At 36.7% G+C, this 20,123-nt stretch overlaps 1 protein-coding gene across 2 annotated transcripts in view; it reads left to right on the top strand.

The window, feature by feature from the left end:
* The first annotated feature begins 1,170 nt into the window (after positions 1-1,170).
* The window catches only part of LOC129218366 (SEC14-like protein 4), a 144,215-nt gene continuing 125,262 nt past the window's right edge, over positions 1,171-20,123 (top strand). Inside the window, exon 1 of one of the 2 annotated variants that reach the window (XM_054852610.1) lies at positions 1,171-1,366. The gene's annotated coding sequence lies outside the window, so the exon portion shown is untranslated. Of the gene's footprint in view, positions 1,367-18,017; positions 18,168-20,123 lie in introns of those variants that run through there. The other variant, XM_054852608.1, reaches the window with a different exon arrangement.

Here is a 20,123-nt window from a genome sequence, read left to right as displayed (position 1 = left end):
TTGAAAAATATGCTACAAAAACGCGAGAATCATGATTTTTGCAATTTTTACTCAAGATGCATCAAGGAGCTGAACTTGGCACATCTCGGTAACTAGATACTAGCCATATCGGAAACTATAGGGGCCCGGCCATTGATGAGATCCCGGCTCGAAATCGGTGCAATGTAAGTTTTATAGGAGCTTAGGGGGGGGGGGAGAGCAGGGGCATGCACAGCGGGGAGAAGGGACACCTGTTGGTCCAGGCCCGAGCCTGAAGGGGGTTCATTATTTTTAAAACTAGGAGTGAAAATAGGGGTAAACAATATGGAGGGGGCCCCGAAAAAGTCATTTTTGACGTTCCCCAAAATTTCTGTGCACTCCCCTGGAGCAGGGCAAGTCTGCTAAACTGACAAGGGGGCCTTGGTCCTGGACTGAATTACGAAAGAGAGCGGGGAATTCCTAATTAAGGGTCTAAATTTCAGGTATGCTTTGCAGCAATGAGAACTAAAATTGCTTTTTCTGTATTTCTTCTAATTTTCACTCGTTTAATAGTTACAAAATTAAGAAAAAAAACTTTGTTATTTTTCTTTTCTGACATTTGAAATTAAAAAAGAAAAAAAAAAACCTTTCTTCTGTTTTACGGTACAAAACATTTCGGGTTTCGGGGGGGGGGGGGACGTCGCTCCCCCCCCTCCCTCTCCCTCTGGATACGGCCCTAGTACGCTGGATACATTTAGCCAAAGTGAAAGGACAGCTACCTCACTGGGTATGAAGTTTACTCTTCTAAATATCTCGTTTCAAATCTAACGGAGGTTTAGTAGGGATCAAGTAATGAATATTTGTTTTCAAATTTTATTTTGTTTTATCCCTTGTGGGTACTATAGTTTCCAGGCAAAAATAATATTGTCTCAAATTTCCCATTTTCCTTCCGTTTACATTGACATGTCCTTTTAAAGACAGCGCATGGTTCAGTGATACCTGTTGTTTTGGTGTAGAAATGCTGCTCAATTTACCAGCTAACATGAAACAAAAAGCTTTGATGAACAGAATAAGAGCTAGATGGCGCCACTAATTCAAAATATCACTGACTCCTACTGCCATCTAGCGATAAGGAGTCTCAAAAAATCTATATCGTTTGTTGTGGTTCCGTAATACACCATGAATATTTAAAGCTAATGTTTATCAACAAGGTTTTTAAAGTTATTTTTATCTTGTAGAAGTAATCTGATGCTTGTCTAACGAGTGGTTGTTTTTTATCCAAACCGTATTTTCATCAGTTTCAATATTTTGGTCTTAGTGTATTCTAGTACTTCTATTATATTTCAATATAGATACTTCAAGCGCACTTACATGACATCCAGAATTATTTTCCTGGCGTTATGAGCAAGTAAGTTTGTCAATAAGTATCATGTATCCACTATTTGATCACAGAAAAGGATTTATGGATTACATGTTTGTTGTAATTATTTTATTTGAAAATTCTCCAAAAGGTTTTCAATGGTATAAAAAATGTCCCTTTTCGTAAATATATGCTATTTACATTGTTTCTTTTTTCGTGCACTGCAGAAAGTATTGTTTCAAAGCTATTCCTTCACTAGAAAAATCCTCAGTTATTCAAGTGACATTTCAACACTAGATTGGGGGGGGGAGACAGAGAGAGAGAAATCATATTTTGAATTTTTTTAATTGCTTTCAAAAACTTAGCATGACATAAAATTGCTCGTTACTTTTAAATTGCGCAGTTAGGACTAGAATTTTTTGTTTCGATATATTTGAAATAACTTAAAGTTTTAAAATAAGCAACAACAGAAATTCGATCATTTTTAGTACTGTAACCCTATAAAACATATTTAGTTGTTGGGTGGGATACTGAGAAATTTTGATTCCAAAATGTGCAACAATACATTCTTGTATGAAGGGACAGAGGGACAGTTTTCTAAACTATATTTTTCTCAGGGGTGTTTGTGATCCGAAAATTTGGGCTGGCAACACAGTTTAAAACTAAAAAATATTTTTTTTTGAAAAAGTTAAAGTTTTTTTTTTTCAATGGTTTTTGTATGAATATGTGAAGGGTTTTTACGGGAGGGGGGAGGGGTCAAGTTTCCTCATAGTTTCCGAAAGTTTCACACTGCCTTCAGAAAATTTTACTTGAGTTCCCTGATTTTCTCAGTAGTGCATGTACAGTTACTCATTACTAATGTTCAAAAAATCGGTCTAAGGTGGCTGCGTCAAATAATTCTATGTTGACCAATAAGGTGAACTCTCCATTCTTCTATGTAGGATAGCAAAAAGTCCCTAGATCGTGATTTTATCGTCATTAGAAAACCTAACTGATGATAAAGCGTTGTTAACAAGAAGTTTGTTTTAAAAAAGCAAAAGTATAGCAACTATAAAAGCAAAAGAGTTTTGTCAAAATTGCCTGATCTTATTTTACAGAAACCTTTGTTTAGGGGGGGGGGGGTGAGCAAGAGTAAAGGGTGACAATCAATGCTAATTTCATCAGAAAACAACAAAAACCATTTCCACCTATATGTAAAAATATTATTTTTTCAAAGCCAGGGGGTGAATTGACCCCCTAAAAGACGGACCAGCATAAAGAATCCAAAATATATAACGTACCAAAAAAATACTTAAATTAAAGAAGGACGACTTTGAAAACGAAAGCATTTTGTTTGACGAACAAAGGTTACATGCGACGACGCGTGACAGGGCAGTTCAACAAGATCCACTTGAATATTTATATTTGCTAGAAAAACACATTTATTGCTAGTGCATATTTTTTTTCTTTTTGAGCTACAAACTATTCAAAGGGAATATTTTGTAAAATATAAAAACTCTTCTACCAATGACTGATCCTAGACAAATGGATGATGTCAAACAAAGTGCACAGATGCGGTATGAAAATATCTGATAGGCCGTGTCAGCTCGTAGTTTTAGCCTTATTGTTTATCACTGCGCCTGCTAACATACGCAAATAAAATTTGCAACAGTCATACTTGTTTAAATCATGTTTGTTTTTTAAACTAGTCACCGGGGAAAGCTAAAAACTATTATTTTTTCTATCGCTCTACTCATTCATTACACTGCTATTCTCAAAAAGTAGCGCGTTACACTACAAATTACGAAAAAAATGCAGCGACTGCTGTAGTTTCGCTAGATGTAGCGGGCTACTTCCGACCATTGATATATAATATGTACAGTAGGGTGTCCCAAGATATAATGTCGAAAAAAAAATTTGTGAAATTGAATACGCATACCCTCCAAATTTTTTCCATTTCACCTCAGAAACATGAGAAAAAAATTTTATTGCAATAAAATAAGGGAAACCCGTGCCGACTTGAGGTCAAAGTTGGACCTGAAATCCTGTACTGCGACTACAGTGGAATAATTGCTAACTGTATAATTCTTTACTACACGCAACATCAGTTTATTTAAAGCAGATATTTACAACAATATTAGACTACAAGAAACATTACTGTACATATTTTTATTTCAATGTTTGCTTTTTTGCAGTTAGGATAGAGCTTTCGGAGCTCTTGAACGCAACGTAACACAAATTGTTTTTGTTCATCATCAGCTGTTAGCAAACCATGTAAGTCCTGCATCATTTTTACCGCTCTTTCAGTTGCATCGTTTACTGCTCTAAGCATTGAGACAGTCTTTTACACATCAAGAAATGAAATATTATTAACCATACCATAAAAGCTGGATTAATTTTTGTAGAGCAGCTTTTGAGATATGGGTCCACATTTTCGTACACTTGTTTCAAAAAGCACAAATCTTTTTTGGGTGCTTTGACTGCGAAAATGCATTGAAGCCATGGTCACACTAAAAACAAGCAGACATCAAACAATGCTTCATTTTCCTTCGTATCTAATTTTAGTTGTGAACTAAACAATAATAGTTTTAGGGAGTAAATCGCTCGAGCCATCCATCGAGCTTGGTGCATGGCTCCCGATGGTCTTACTTTAATTTTTTTTTCTGTATCTCCACCTAAAAATATGATAGGCAGTTCCATCAAATCTTGATAGTCATCCCTGACCGTAGTATTAGCAAGGGTATTAGTAAGTTTAGCACGGTAAAAGTCAAGTAAATTTTCCAAGTTAGGGTACAGTTCGGGACAACTCTGCAGCTCCTCCATAGCACTGTATTTTAGCGAGATAGATCAGTTCATACATATGATGGCGGCAAGCAGAGGAAAGCATTTCTCTATCAATTTTTTGCTCAAGAATAGTGCAAGAATCACTTAAATGACCTGTTTTGGAAGCTGTAGTATCATAACAGAGAGTTTTAACTTTGTCTTCGAGATTCCAATCTAAAACTGCCTTTCAAACAGCCTGTGTTTGTTCTTTTCCTGTAGAATTATCCGGTTTAGACTCAGCAATGAGTTGTTCGTCACATCCATATAAAATAACTATAGATAAGTGATCTTTTTTTGATTTTTGAGCACCCAAAGCAGGCAACAGTTTCATATCCCAAGGTAAATTCACTACATATGGTACCTCGTACTGAAAACTAATTTCTATTCTTTCCTCGTGCTCCTTCCGCTTTTCGCTTAGAATTCTTTGAATTGAAGATTTACCTATGGGAAATTCATCAATGTTACACCCAAGTGCGTCAATAGTAGCTTCAAGAATAAACACATAATCTCGTATACTTGGACACCTGTCCAATGAAGCAACTGATTTTGGAATAATAAAATCGCTGCTCATTACATATTTACTTGTTCTACGTTCTGATACTACTTGTTCCAGGTTCTGGAATACTTGTTCCAGGTTCTGGAATACTTCTTCCAGGTTCTGATATACTTGTTCCAGGTTATAATATACTTGTTCCAAGTTCTGATAAACTTGTTCCAGGTACTGATTTAAATGTTTCAGGGAAATCTTCTGGATTAATGTTTTCATTAGATTTCGAGGAGGAATCTTCTTGTACAGGTTCAAACACTTCCGAGGATGTTGAAGCGGAATCGTATTTAATGCGCCTGTTTTCTTCTTTGACAGCTCAAAGAGAAAATCCCATCTTCCTCTATTTTGATTAACCGAAGTGCATAAGCATGTGCAATACTGAATAAATTGTTTAAATTACTCTGGAATTCTTGTTGGCGCTGCCTGAATACTTCTTGCAGTTTATGTGCATCTTTTTGTAAGTCTCTCCAAATTTGATACAGGTTTTTAAAGTTTATTCACACAATTTAGCAACGATTTGGTGGGAATGCTTGCCTTTTCCCAAAAGATGATGCTTTCCCAAATAGCGAGATGCACTTTCACTGACTGTTAAATTTACTTCTCGAATGTCATAAAACAAAACAGACAGAACTCGTCCGTTAGAGGAAAGTTTCGAGCCCGTAATTTGGTGTTTTACGCGACTCCTATTAAAAATATCTCTTTTTTCGAACTTAGTAATTCCACTGCCATGTTTCGTTCCCTATGGAAGGACTATACTGCGCTTGCTGACCGCATTGTATTCGTACTGACACGTTTGACGGTTTTCAAATTGCCCGAATAAGCCCCCCCCCCCCAACATATGCTTTTCTGTTTTCGTTTGTTTTCTGTGCACTATTTACAGCTACTTTGAGCTTCGCAAAGTATCGCGTCGCCTGCGTTCGCTTGCTTATGAACACACGTGCTATTTGCATGTTTAGGCCTTTAGGCGCAAGTCGGCACGGGTTACCGTGCTTCAAATTGCATGAAACTTTTTTTACAATGGTTTTCATATAAAAGGAAAAAAATAAGAGGGTATGCGTTTAAAAAAGACGACTTTTATTTTTTTGGGACACCCTAATGTACAGTGAACTGGAGGACTCGCGATTTAACTTGCGCGACATGGATATAAAGCGAGCTTTCACAAGTGACGTATCTCAGAGCTAACACGAATTCCTCGCGCACAACACAAGATTTTTCGGAAGCTAAGGGCGAGGCTTCTGTATCGGTTTCGTTATTAGCTTATAAATATTGTCTTCGTTCATGTACTTTCATGAATTTAGTATACTGAAGGCAAATGTTCCCAAACCGTGCGTCTAATCCTCATCTCTCTTTGTTATTGTGTAAACCACTCCGTATTTTCCTTTTTTTTTTCATCCTAAATTTAAAATTACATTTACTTAAAGGCACTCAAGTGCATATCTTGATCTAAAGCTAAGGAAGAGAAAAATTCTCACAATTAAAAGAAGAGGTAAAGATCCTCGATGTGCAGAACACTGATAACGATCTGATCAGCTGCACAGTACCAAACATCATGCCCATTTTTTTAGTTTAATGATAATTACTGTATCTACTGTACAGTAGTGAAAAGTAGTGCTGCTTTTTATTATTATTATTGTATGCTGAACGCACAGTATTGTACTTTTTTTATCTGCCTCTTACTGATCATTAATTTTGTACCTCATAACAGCATTTTACGGAAATAACGCAGGTTTTCTTTTTTATTTTTTATTTATTATTTTTTTTAATATTGAGAATAAAGAAATTCAGTTTATGATGCTGGAAAAAATAATACACAGGGTGACTCTAAACTATTGGGCAATATTTTAAGGGATGTTAGAGGGGAGGATAAGAAGCAAGAATCATACAGGAACATATAGCCGCAAACGCAATGTTGACGCGTTACATGCACACAAAGCCAGAAACCGATAGATGCAAAATTGGGCATAAATTTATTACATTAAAACGATTTTACACAACATTTTAGTTTTTAAATTTTTTTTTAAAGCAGTTATTCTAGTTTAAGACTTGCAGCTGTAATACATGCGACGCAAAGACAAACCACTCACTGTCACAATAATGAGCCATCTTAAAACTTTCATCGATCGCTACGCCTTTGTTGTGACGCATATATTTGAACTAATACAGACCGTAATTTTTTAACAAAAGCTCTAAACCTCTCCTAAAAGCTAAAAATGTGTAAAGTCGTTTTTGTGTAACGAATTTGTGCCCTGTTTTGCTTCCATTCATCAGTTTCTAGTTTTGTGTGCATGTAGTGTGTTAGTATTGCGTTTGCGATCATTGCTCCTATGACTATGATTCTTGCTTCTTATTGCACTTCTTTTTACCTCACTCTCATTTATTTTGCTTAACACTTACGTATTTATTTATACTTCTACTAGATATTTTTGGACTGCCCTTTCTTTTTTCACTTTGTTACATACGAGATTTATCCACAATTTATGTTTTACCCATTGAAAACGTTTTATAGGAAGGTATGCATTGCGAGTGATATGAAAAATCTAAAAAAAAAAAAAATTAATCTAGTACTTATTCTGTTGTCGTTACTTTATCGAATTTGTTTTTATACTTTAAACTACTGTCGAAACCTTTTGATTTAAATTTTGATAACAGCAGAAATCAGAAGTTAAAAAACTTCTTTCAACGACAACAGCAACCTAATAACTTTTATCACTTTTGTTTTCTCCGATATCTAAAGGTAGCGAAAACATTTTAGAAGATAAGCTAGATGCAATTATTTGGAAAACTTACTGGGATTTTTTTTTTTTTTTTTTTCATGCATACGGCAAAAAGAGGAATCCATAAATAAAGTGTTCTTTTTTAAAAAAAAAAAAAAACTTTTTTTCGTCCTCAAAAAGACTTTCTTTATTTTAACTTATTTATCATTTGTAACTTTTATAAATATATTATCAATCGCTTCGTATGAAGAAAGAACCGAAATGTTCTTTCGTACGAAACGATAGTAAAATGACCACGACTAAATTTGCTTAAAATATAGAAATTTCATTTAAAGCGAAGTATGTTACAAGAACGCTGGTAAGTTATACACTGCTCAAAACAATTAGGGGAGCACATGGTTTTATCAAAATTACGCTAAGATGTATACCAATAAATTACATAAAATGAATCATCCATAATTTAAAACTTACCAGGAAGCGGAATAAGAAAACTTTATATGTAATTCAAAGTTCATTACGCCAAAAACCAGAAAAAGGAAATAAGGGCAGAAATCGGGATGTTACAAAAACGTCTATTTTATGGCTGTAACTGTGAAATTCGATTACGCAGTATTTGTTTTTGAGACAAGGTTACTTGAGAATGTCTCAATAACGTGATGTACCGAAATCCATGGAATGGCGTGTTATAGGCAGACTAGAATCCAAGAAAACGCAACGTAGTGTCGCGGACGCTGTTGGAGTGGCTAGAAGTGTTGTTACAAGGATGCGGAATCGATTCCAAGAAACAGGAAATGTTAGACGTCGACCAGGGCTAGGTCGGCATGCTCCACTACAGTAATTGATGACCGGTATATACGGTTAACAGCCCGTCGAAACAAAACAGGGAATGCTACGCAGCTGCAAAGTCAGTTGCGCTTGGTTGTAGGACGAAGGGTATCCAGCCAAACAGTACGTAATCGGCTTCATGAGGGGGGGGGGGGCTCTATGCACGTATTCCAATGGTCTGCACGTTGACATCCGTTGACCCCACGCCACCGTGCGGCTCGAAGAAGATGGGCTGCTGAACATTGAGATTGGGAGCAACATGATTGGAGCTAAGTTCTGTTTACAGACGAGTCCCGATTCAGTCTGGAGTGTGACACCCGACGTATTCTGGTATGGAGGGACAGGGGCACTCGAAATAAACCCGCATTCGTTCGTGAAAGGTCATGAAACCGACGAACTGGTTGGATGGTATGTGGTGGAATCAGCATAGGCGGACGTACGGGCCTGCATATCATTCGGAATGGCACTTCGACGGGCCGACGAGATACTGCGACCTCATGTCATCTCTTAAGCTGGAGACATTGGAGATTTCTTTGTTTTCTAGGATGATTACGCTGGACCATATAGAGCTCGTCTGGTGGAGAACATGCTTGAAGCTGAAACATTGAAGCGTATGGAATGGCCAGCGTGCCTTCCTGACCTGAATCCAATCGAGCATGTTTAGAACATGCCCGGACGACGCATTGCTGCACGACCAAGGCCGCCTGTTACTGTTCGAGACTTCGAGATAGCACTTCTTTCGGAGTGGAACAGTATTCCCCGAATTCCGATCGATAACCTCATCGCATCCATGGCAAACAGGTGTGCAGCAGCTCAGCTCCCGTGAGCTCCTGTGCTATTTAAGCAGTGGTATAGTTTTATATTTTTCTTAATGAATATTCACTGTGCAGCTCTTTGCTAGCAATGCAGTTATATATTTACATAAGGACTCCACCTCCAGCTCGCTTCGCGCTCCCTCAGGATATATTTCCTGTCACTTTCTAGTGACTAATAGTTTAAATTCTAATTACACATTCGTAAAGTTACACTATAAATGTATAGTTAAAATATTTAATAGTTATTAATAATGATAAATAACAAGTATCAGTGAATCTATTAATAATGTTGCATAATGTTATTTATCACGTAAGGTTATATTTCGTAGTATTATACTTGTAGAGTTTATTTCTGTAAAACTTATAGAGTTACATACAGCGTATCTCCATTTAACCTGCAAGACCTCTGTTTTCGCAACCGTTAGTCCTAGATACATTCTTCTAATTGCAAAAATAGTCAAAATAAAGTGTAGAGTTAAGAAATTGAAAGTTTCAAGCGAAAAAGAAAATAAGTGAACAAATACGTAACTTTTTATGCAATCCCTAGGTCCCCTAACTTATGTTTAGGGAAATAATCTCAGTTGAAAAATATTTTTGAATACAAAAAATTTGTCGACAAATATTAACCAAAATATGACACGCAGAGTTTTGTGAATTACCCAATTTACACTAGAAGTCAATAACATCTTTTGGGAGGAAATAAAGCGGATATATTCAGATTGTACTAGCTTTTGTAGTGCGTTTTTAACGTGTCATAGCATAACATTTGAATTTATTTTTCAATAGCAATAGAAAAATACACTGACCTCAAAAAGTTAAGGTACAACCGATTTTTTGCTTCTAATTTGCAAATGAATGAATGTAGAAACAAAAAAGTTGGAGGATATGTGCATTAAATAGATTTTTATTGAATGCGTAACAGAAATTTGTATAAGTGTATTGCAAGAACTATTTATAACAAAAAAAAAAGCAATCTTTGCGGAAAAGTTCATTCTTGAAGAAAACAGAACATCACAATGTTATGTTGTAAAATGTCATAAAAACAATAAAAAAATGGGTTCTTATAAGTGAATCTGTTTTAATAAGTGAAGAATGTGTCCCCCCTAACTTGAATGCATTCGCGGCATCGAGTTTCCATGCTGTTTATTTAGTTGTCGCATACCGGAATAGGAAGTGAGGACCAGACACAGAGTAAGCCTTGTTCCAGCTCATGTAACGACCTTGGAGGAGGATTTAAAGCAGCAACCTATCTTCCAAGACAGTCCCAACCATGTTCTGTTCGGATTCAGATCTAGAGATCGAGCTTATCATTCCATTCGTTCCAAACCGTGGTCCTCAAAATACTCCTCAACAATCCGAGCTCGGTGAGGTCGTTCTTTACCATCCATCAGAATGGAATCATTACCAATAGCTTCAGCATATGGACGGACATATGGATCAAGGATCTCAGACCAGTCAGAGTTCCTCCATGGAACACATGCAGGTCAATGTGACCGCCGAGCGAGATCCCTGCCCAAACCATGATTCCACCATCTCTATAACTGAGCCTTTCAACAGTGTTGGATTGATGGTATCTAGTGCACTGTTCCCTCCAGATCAGTAGAAGCCCTGAATCACTCTCCAATGTAAATCTAGACTCGTCTGGGAACAGCACAGAAGCCCATTGCTGCTGGGTCCAGGAAACATGTTCTCTTGCCCAAAAGCGGATCCTTCGCTGTGGTCCGTTCAGCGGATCACACATAACTGGTCGTCTTGCTTAGAGAGCTGCATTGTGACGATTTCGCACCGTAGTAGCAGAGATTCTTCTTCCTGATTTTACAAAATGGGCTGCAACGAGCTGCGGCATAGTAGAGGTTCTTCTCCCCTCCCCCCCCCTTCGGACCGAAAGAACTAGAAAACGGTCTTCTACAGGTGTTGCAGCTCGTGGTAGACCTGGAACAGGTCTTCTGGACACAGAATCTTCGGTTTGGTATTGATCCCAAAGTCGCTGAACAACACTACACATTTGAAGACACATTGAGACGCCTAGAAACATCAGCCTGAGACAATCCCATTTCCATCCATATAACTGCCCGCTACCTTAACGAATCGGGCAAACGACGTCTCGGAGATATTTTCTAAACTCTATTGACTATTGTCACCGAAATTGCCAACAGAAGAAAATTAACACAACTTATCCACAGAAATACGAAAGCTTGATATTTGCATATTTTTTTCTCACTCATAAAGATATCTTCATTTCTATAAAATAAAAGTGGCAGCTATCGTTTTTTTATAAATGATTTTTAAGTTCGTTATTATCATTCATGCAAACTATGAATTTTACTGTTACTGCCATTTTTTTAATGGTGAGCTTCGAAAAACATGTATAACCTTAACTTTTTGAGGCCAGTGTATTACTATTTTGTTTATTTATTTATTTATTTATTTTATTTATTTTAATTTCTATAATATGTCATTCTTCTGAATGGGCGATAAGTTCCAATCTCATCATCATCGCACGGTCTCTTAAAATTTTAAATCTAAATTTATCGTTGTGTTTTTTTTAATCGCAAATGTTTCAGTTTGTTTCTGTTGGAGTTATACGTTAATGGAGATTATATATTTCCCTAAAAATAAGTTAGGAAACCTAGGATCCGTATAAAAAGTTTGATTTTGTATTATTTTCCTAGTTTTCTTTTTCGCTTCAACTTTTCAATATTGTAACCCTGCGCCTCATTTCGACCATTTTTTGTAATTGGAAGTATGCATCTAAGACTAGTAATAGGTGCGAAAATAGAGGTCTTGCAGGTTAAACAGGGACACGCTGTATATTATACTTCTAGAAATATTCACTAAAAATATAGTGCCTGAAGCATATATCTTTGTTTAAGTTTAGTGGCATCATATAGAGTCTTCTATTTAGAAACAACTGTAATCCTCTCTGCTTTGCAACGTGATACTTCTAAAAGAAAAGTACATGAGCAACATGAAGTTTTGACACTTCAAAATGTTAAGACCCATTCCAAATTTTAAAAAAGTGCAAAAAAAAGTTTTATTGACAGAAACTTCTTACTTTGATTGTTTGACCTCTTCACAGACTATCACTTACACCTCATGCTTGGCGCAGACTGCGCCATTGCAATTTTTAGGAGCTATTTTTAGGGGTATTTTTCTTTTTTTGGGGTCTCTTCGTGGCCTTCGTGGGGTACTTGAGGGGTGTGCCATTGCTCTCGGAGAGGGGGGGGGGTTACCCCTGTAGATGCTACTATTCAAATAAATGGAGAAGTTTCTCTTATGTATTTCAAAACGTGATATCCAGTGAGTTCTTGAAATTATTACGTCTATTGTTTATAACCTTTATCAGCTTATTGATAGAGACTGATACCTCATAATCAGGAAGTTATATAATTACAGATGTAGAATAATGAGTAAGATAAATCTAAGATAACGATTTTCCCCAGCAGACACAATGCGGGTTACAGAGATCGTCAAAAAAAAAAAAAAGACAATCTAATGATGAATAAGCAAAACACAAATATTTACTTGCAATCATTAGCGACGTTCTTACTAATAAGCTTTTCTCAATAGAGCATGTTGAAATGAAAAAGCTGTACACATCAACAATGATATCATAATATTGTTACATCGTAAAAACTAAATATTATCGAATATAAAAAAGTAAATTGAGTATGCACACGCTTAATCAAAATACATGAATATTGACACATAATTACATATGTGTTTGAAAGTTATTTGCTTCACGAGACAAACAAAGAATTAACAACAGATTTATCGTTAAAAGGGAGGGGATAGAAGGGGTCAAGGTAATTTCTCATGATTTTGGTTTTTTAAGTGTATGCTTAAAATTGCTTTGTAATATATATGAAGTTTAAAATTTTATGAAATCTCAGTTTCATAAGAGTTGAACTAAATTATTTCAGAGCACAGTGGGACACGGGGTTAGAAGGGACTAATGCAGTTTTTCCTCTGATACTGAAAAATTAGACAAGTATACCGTACTTTAGTCAGCTTGTATAGCAACGTCGTGGAAACTTGCCACTGCCACATTTCAGCTTGTGGGAAGCTGCAACTATTTTTATTTTGAGTATTATCGTCTTAAAACATCTCCGTTTGACGTTTTTGAATTTGAGGTATAAATTATTATTCAATACACTAATTTATGCCTCGAATACTCTATATTTATATTAATACTGTATTATTTATAATTATTAATATTATTGTTAGAAGCTGATTTTTTTTTAATTGCATGCATGTAATGTTCTTCATTTCATGAATGAATTTCGTCTAACTTTTGACAAACGAACTAAAAATACTGCTTTGGGGGGTGGGGGTGGAGGGTGGAACGTTAGACATGATGATGGGAGAACAGTGGAACTGTGTCCTACTGTACCATCAACATTGCCCATTATAAACGAGCTCGGATCTACGTACCCGCAGACCACGTGGTGCCGGAGGGGGGGGGGGGCATGTCTCTAAGGGGCCCACGGCCAAAGAAAGGAGAAAAAAATAATTACAAAATAAATTTTAAAAATCTATCCTCAAGTTTTAACAGTAGAAAATATTTTTGTAATGTTTTGGTAAAATTGAAACTCAACACATACCACTTTAGCACTTAAGCGAAGGACGGGGAGAGGGGTGTGAGAATGTAAAAATACGGGAGACTTATTTTTTTGCTGACATAACTTGATAAATAAAAAATCGTTCCAAAAATCAGGATAAAAACCCAAACAGCTACCCAGAAGCGTTTAAACAAGTACGTTAAAAACCTTAAGACAATAATATTTAAGTAAATAAAATATTTAAAATTTAAGTAGAAATATTGAAGCAGTTAAAAGCATACAACAATCACTCGGTTAAAAATATCGTTTTTTTCGGCGAGGGGGGAGGGGGTAAACCAATCCTGTGGGCGGTTAGGAGCCCAGCTGGTTTTTTGCAGGAATGCTCAAAATGTATAGATCTGGGCCTGATTATAAAGTAAACATCATTCTAAATAATGCAAAGTAAATACTGTAACGGATCCGGTGCGACTTTCACTTTCTTGAAAAGACGACACAGTTCGTGAGAAAAATAAAGGAAATTTATTTATACTATGTACAGGAAAGATCGTCAACAACTGCTAAATTAATCATCAGCAATTAAGCAAATATCACTCAACAACGTAAACTCAACGGTTACACACGTATTTACTTCCAAATACGCAAAAATACAGCTCAAAGGGCTTCACAAAACAGAGCAATAAATGCTCTCCAGCTTTCCGCTGCAACGATTCACAAGCAAAAACTAACTCGAAACTGACTCATTCACAAGACGCCCGGCGCTTTATACCGAGCGAAGAAATCTCTAGAAAATCCTACTAAGTGCTACGCATTTCTATATCTTCTTTTTATTCATTCACGAATCTTATCAATGAAAAGTAGGGGAACCGTATACTTCAATCTAATGTATAGGGACTGTATATTCATTACAGGAAACTATTTACAGGTTACGTTACTACAATAATTTTAGATGACAGATAATTTAATAACCGCCAAATTTAGCTAGATTACGACAAATTAATCACAAAAATGACTAATATTTACAGAATTTGTAACATTGCTCCCTTCCCAAGGACTGCACGTCCCGGGCAGTACAATCCCCAGAAAGGGTGCCAAACTTCTGTCACAAGTTCACAAATACACACATTAAATAATAACCAATAATGCATAGAAAACACAATAATAACAAGAAATATTACTAAACATTAAAAGCAAAAATTATCTACAACTTTTATGTTATCAACCATGGTTGTTTACGTAAATACTCATGTGCTATGGCCATAATATGGGGCTAACCGATCATAATGTACAACCCTAGGTTTTGCATTAGGTGATTTTTGGATCCTCATTACGACGTCATTTAGTCGGTTAAGGACTTTATAGGGTCCATCCCAATGCGACTGCAATTTGGGTGAAAGACCTTTCCGTCGGATGGGAGTCCATAACCAAACCTTGTCGCCTTCGTTGAATTCATGTCCAGTAGACCTTGTGTCGTATCGGGTCTTCATCTTCTACGCCGCGATGTTGATTCGCTCTCGTGCGAAGTTATGAAAGTCTTCCAACCGGGCCTGGAGATCTTGGATGTACTCCTCAGGCGATGCAGGCGCATCGGGACGACGACCGAAGACGAGATCACAAGGTAGCCGAAGCTCTCGTCCGAAGAGCATCTAAGACTAGGCATATCCGGTAGTCTCGTGGACAGCACTGCGGTAGGCCAGCAGGAACAAAGGTAGCTTCTTGTCCCAATCCTGTTGATTTCTGGAGACCATAAGCGATAGATTATTCAGGATTGTGCGGTTAAATCTCTCTACCATGCCGTCCGATTGTGGGTGTAGTGGTGTTGTCCTAGTTTTCTCAATTCCGAGAATTTGACATAGGCCCTTAAACACAGCAGAGATGAAATTCCTCCCTTGATCGGAATGAATCTGCAAAGGAGGTCCATATCTCGAGATCCAATGTCGGACTAGAGTCTCTGCTACGGCGGTAGCCTCTTGATCTGGAATGGGATATGCTTCGGGCCATTTAGTGAAATAGTCAATGGAAACGAGAATGTATTTGTTCCCATCAGCAGTTCTTGGTAGAGGACCCAGGATGTCGATTCAAATTCGTTCGAAAGGAGCTCCAACGTTGTACAGATGTAGCTTCCCTCTGCTTCTTTTCTTCGGTCCTTTACGAGCAGCACAGGCGTCACTAGAATGGTACCACTTCTCCACGTCATCCTTCGCCTTGCTCCAGAAGAAGCGCTCCCGAACTTTATTGAGGGTTTTCAAGACACCAAAATGTACTCCATTCGCACTACCATGTATTTCTTTCAGAACATCTGAAATCCTTGATCGGGGAAGTAGTAACTGCCACCTAGATGTTTTGCCGTCATCAGATTCCCATTTTCCGTACAGTACGCCGTTCCGTAAATGGAGCGAGTTCCATAAAGCCCAGTATCTTTTTGTTGCAGGACTGAAGGTGGAAACGTCCTGCCAGCTAGGGCGCTGACTGTCACTTTCCATGAACTCCAAAATTGGTTTTATGTCGGGGTCTTCAAGTTGATCTTTTCGAACTTGGTCGTCACTCCATGGATCAGGTTCTGATGATGTTGAAGTCACTGTCACCTGATAGGCAGTAGGGCTAGTCGTTCCATATTGTTTCTCGATTCGGGAACAATAGTGGCAGTTCTCAGGACAGGGTCTCCTTGATAAAGCGTCTGCATTACCGTGAGACAACCCTTTTCGGTGCTTGATCTCCATGTCATATTCCTGGAGCCGCTGTATCCACCTGGCTATCTGGCCTTCTGGATTTTTGAAGTTCAAAAGCCAAGTTAACGAGGCATGATCTGTCCGAAGCAGAAATTTTCGGCCGTAGAGGTAATGATGGAAGTGTTCTACAGCTTTCACTATTTCCAGTAACTCCTTTCTGGTGACGCAGTAATTTCGCTCCGGCTTTGATAATAGTCCAGTCAATGGGTGCTCAAAACAGGGGTGTAGCGTGCATGGAATATGCGATAATTTTTGACTTCAGAATATTGTTGGGGGTAGTTAGTAAGTAAACATACTAAAAGTCCCCGACCCTGGGGGGTGAGCTAAAGGTGGGAGGGAGGGGGAGAAGAAAATTTTGGGGTTTTCGAGAAAATGTCGGAAACGGTGGAAAAAATGCGTTTAAAATAAAAATTCAAGCTAAATAAAGTTACTATGAAAATGTTTCTACACATATTTGTCAAATTTCCAATAATTTTCTGGATATATGTTATGAAAAATCGCTGATTTTCGGAAAAATTCTCTCTTTTCGTCAAACATTTGCTCCTAGTGCCTCCCAGTGTCAGTATTCATGAAAATTGTCAATGACCAAGTTGTAGAGCTTTAAATTTCCTTCAATTTGATATGCTGTTTTGCTATATTTTATTTAACCAATCAAAAGTTACAGAATTTCAAACACGAACTTTCATGGCAAAAAATGGAACACTTGCCGTTCACAAATTTCAGACTGACTCCAAAGGATCGCGCACTTCTTCTTTCTTCAATGAATTCGACAATCCTGATGGACAATAAAGAAGTATTTGGATATAACTACAACACAAATGATGTTTAAGGGTTGGGGGGGGGGGTCGTAAAATTGTGAGTTTGTGATAAGGGGGAGGGAAAGAGTAAGAAGTGTGACATCAAGCATTTTTTAATACGATTATGTTTATAAAAATTAGTTTATGAAAAGTACTTTGTGACAAATGAGGAGAGAGTATCAAAATGTTGAGAAAAAGTGTATCATCATTTATAAACACACTCTTACCAAGAAATCCGATCTTAATATTTTTGAAATAAAATCAGAAGTTCATTTTTTCACCCTCCAAATGCAATAAAAGTTTTTATCCAATATTTTTCAGATATGCATTCGATTTTTATAAAAAATATCATTTAAAAATAAAATTGAAAGAAATCTATGGGGAAATCGTTTGATTGATTTGTTCTGTATGAAATTAATGACTTTCGAATTTTTTAGTCGTTATTTTAAATTTGGAAGCTTGTTTTTTTTTTTTTTTTCATTTTTAATAATCTTTTTCTCGAAAATTGGTTTTGAATGAGAATAAGGAAGTGCAAGTATCTTGTTATACATGTTCTGAAACACTTTTGAATGTTTTCCCTGAAACCTCAAGGTACAAATTATTTCACTTATGTGTCTAAAATCTCGAAATTTCATTGGAAATGCTTAACTTATTTTCAATTTTGTCTTTACTGGGTAGAAAAGCCACAAGCGGTTGCATAAACTAAATGGAAATAAGCGCTCAAAAATCTGTTCACGCGCTCAATTGCCATCCAAAAAAGAAAAGAAAAACCTCTTTCATCGACTGTCGATTCGCTGGTTTATGACGCCCACTACCATTCTCTCCGGAGTATCATATAACAAAAGCGGAACTGAAAAATATTGAGTAAGCCGGAAGTGACGCACCATTCAGTTTATTCAATTACTGGGGCAGTTGTTTTGAAGAGGTTTGTCACATGATTTTGCGTTATCTTTGTTGTTGATATTGCCTCTTGTCATCGTTTTGTGTACGTACTACAAGTTGAGGGATTTGTATTTTGTCCGTTTTGGTAAAGGTATTGATTGGACGGTTTTGGAATTATGGTAAGTGTGATTTTTTGATTTCGCATGGTAATTAAGTATCGTTTGCCTGTTATATTGCTGTAGCAGAAATAATATCATTCAAAGTGCAAACAGTCACACATATGATGGCAAATCATTCTCTTAAATAAGTATGTTTGTTGAATTCGTATAAAATGTATTATTTTTATATATTCAAAACTGAGACTATCACGACCGGCGCTAATAATAAGTATTTTCCCGTGGAGGGGGCTTATCTGCAGCTTAGTAGTTATGTTGAGGTCTGTTATTTGGGGGGCCGAGAGGAAGCAATGCCCCCCTCCCTCCTCGCCTTGGGTTTGCGAAATAAGTGCATATTCATATATAAGTATATGGACGTGGTTTTTCTTGTTTATCGATACAGTATGCATTGAGTATATAATCTTTCTCCCCCTTCCCCCAGGAGTGCCCCGATGGGAGGTCATGAGAGGTCACTGTGATCTCCCGAAACTTTTCCTTACTAGGCAAATTTTGTTTGACGATCCAGAAAACTTGGAGGCAACACAGTTGCAGTTTTTGAATGCCCGAATATCCCTTTTTATTAGATGCATTTTTGTGTGCATACCCGCATTTTATCATTCGGCAATATTTGGAGCTCCAATCGGAAAATTGAGAACTTCCGTCTCCCAGAGATGTATGTTTGGGGTGCCTCTGTCCCCACCCCCTGTCTAGAAAACATTTTAATGGCAGGCCTGATCCTTCTAAAAAATCCTTGCATGTACCTGCATTCAACATTTTTTCCGTGAACCACTTTTTATTTCTTTCACTATAAAATTCGAAAGAAAAATAATTTCTCTTTGAATTATTCATATTTATTACATTTAATTTCATTACTTCCGTGTTGAAACTTTTGGTCAAAGGTTACACAACTTAAATTATATAATTCACTCGTAAAACATTTTATTTAGAAAACAAAATTACTTCTATTAGTTTAAGCCTATGTTTTTATATTTGTGTATGTATCAGGGGTGAATTTTGAATTTTCCATAACCGGAACGCCAATGAAAAATAATTGAATTCTAAGTCGTGACCAGTTTTATGTGAATGGCAAATTCATTTTCTTGGTAAATGCCGACATTCGCCGGAAAATGTCAACATTTACATAGCAAAGACATCAGCAAAAGACGGATTATTTCCGGTGAATCACCGGTGATTGTTGTCTTTCTCTAACATTTATATAATAGAATTATTATTCATTATTTTATTTTTTAAATTTGCGAGCGAGATCAGCTCCTGTAATTTTTTTCAATTATGGAAATTGTTACATATTTGACGGTATTCAGCCGATTTACATATGAAAATAAGTTCTGAAGACTATTTATACCACTCATTGCTGTAAAATACGACTTGATTTTAGTAGTTCGGCAAATAAGCAATGAAATTATAAATCGATATGATTTACCAGAGATCAATTCTCAATTTTTTGAAGAAAGACGCAATTTCAGAACAATTTCTTTCGAAATAGTTTCGGTATAGATCAGTACATTTCGTAAAAAATAACTAAACGCTTTTATGCAGTATAACCTCGATTTAACAAGTGTCAAGAAACAGGAAAAGCTTATCGTTCAATGAAGGAAATCGTTAAATCAAGGAGCATAGAACTTCAATGCCGTCAAATCCGGATCAGTGAAATGTGTCCTTAAATTGAAGATATCGTTCAATCGGGTGTCGTTAAATCGAAGTTATACTGTACTAAAAAGCAAAAGGAAATTAAACAACTTTAAAATACACAAATTAGAAACTGTGGTGACGTATTTCGGGGTTATAAGGAAACAGTTTTTGCAATACAAAGTAAGATTTTGGATTCATTACGACAAAAGCTTTTTTTTTTCTAATTTATTGATTTTTTTTTTTAATCTTAAGCTTAATACTTCCATCCGATTTATTTACGCCCAAAAGCTCAGCTCGTTTAGCATTGAAACAAGAATTCCTTGTAACCTC

Source organism: Uloborus diversus, chromosome 3, assembly GCF_026930045.1.
Source record: "Uloborus diversus isolate 005 chromosome 3, Udiv.v.3.1, whole genome shotgun sequence".
Taxonomy (NCBI): Eukaryota; Metazoa; Arthropoda; class Arachnida; order Araneae; family Uloboridae; genus Uloborus; species Uloborus diversus.
This window is presented reverse-complemented; position numbering and strand designations above follow the sequence as displayed.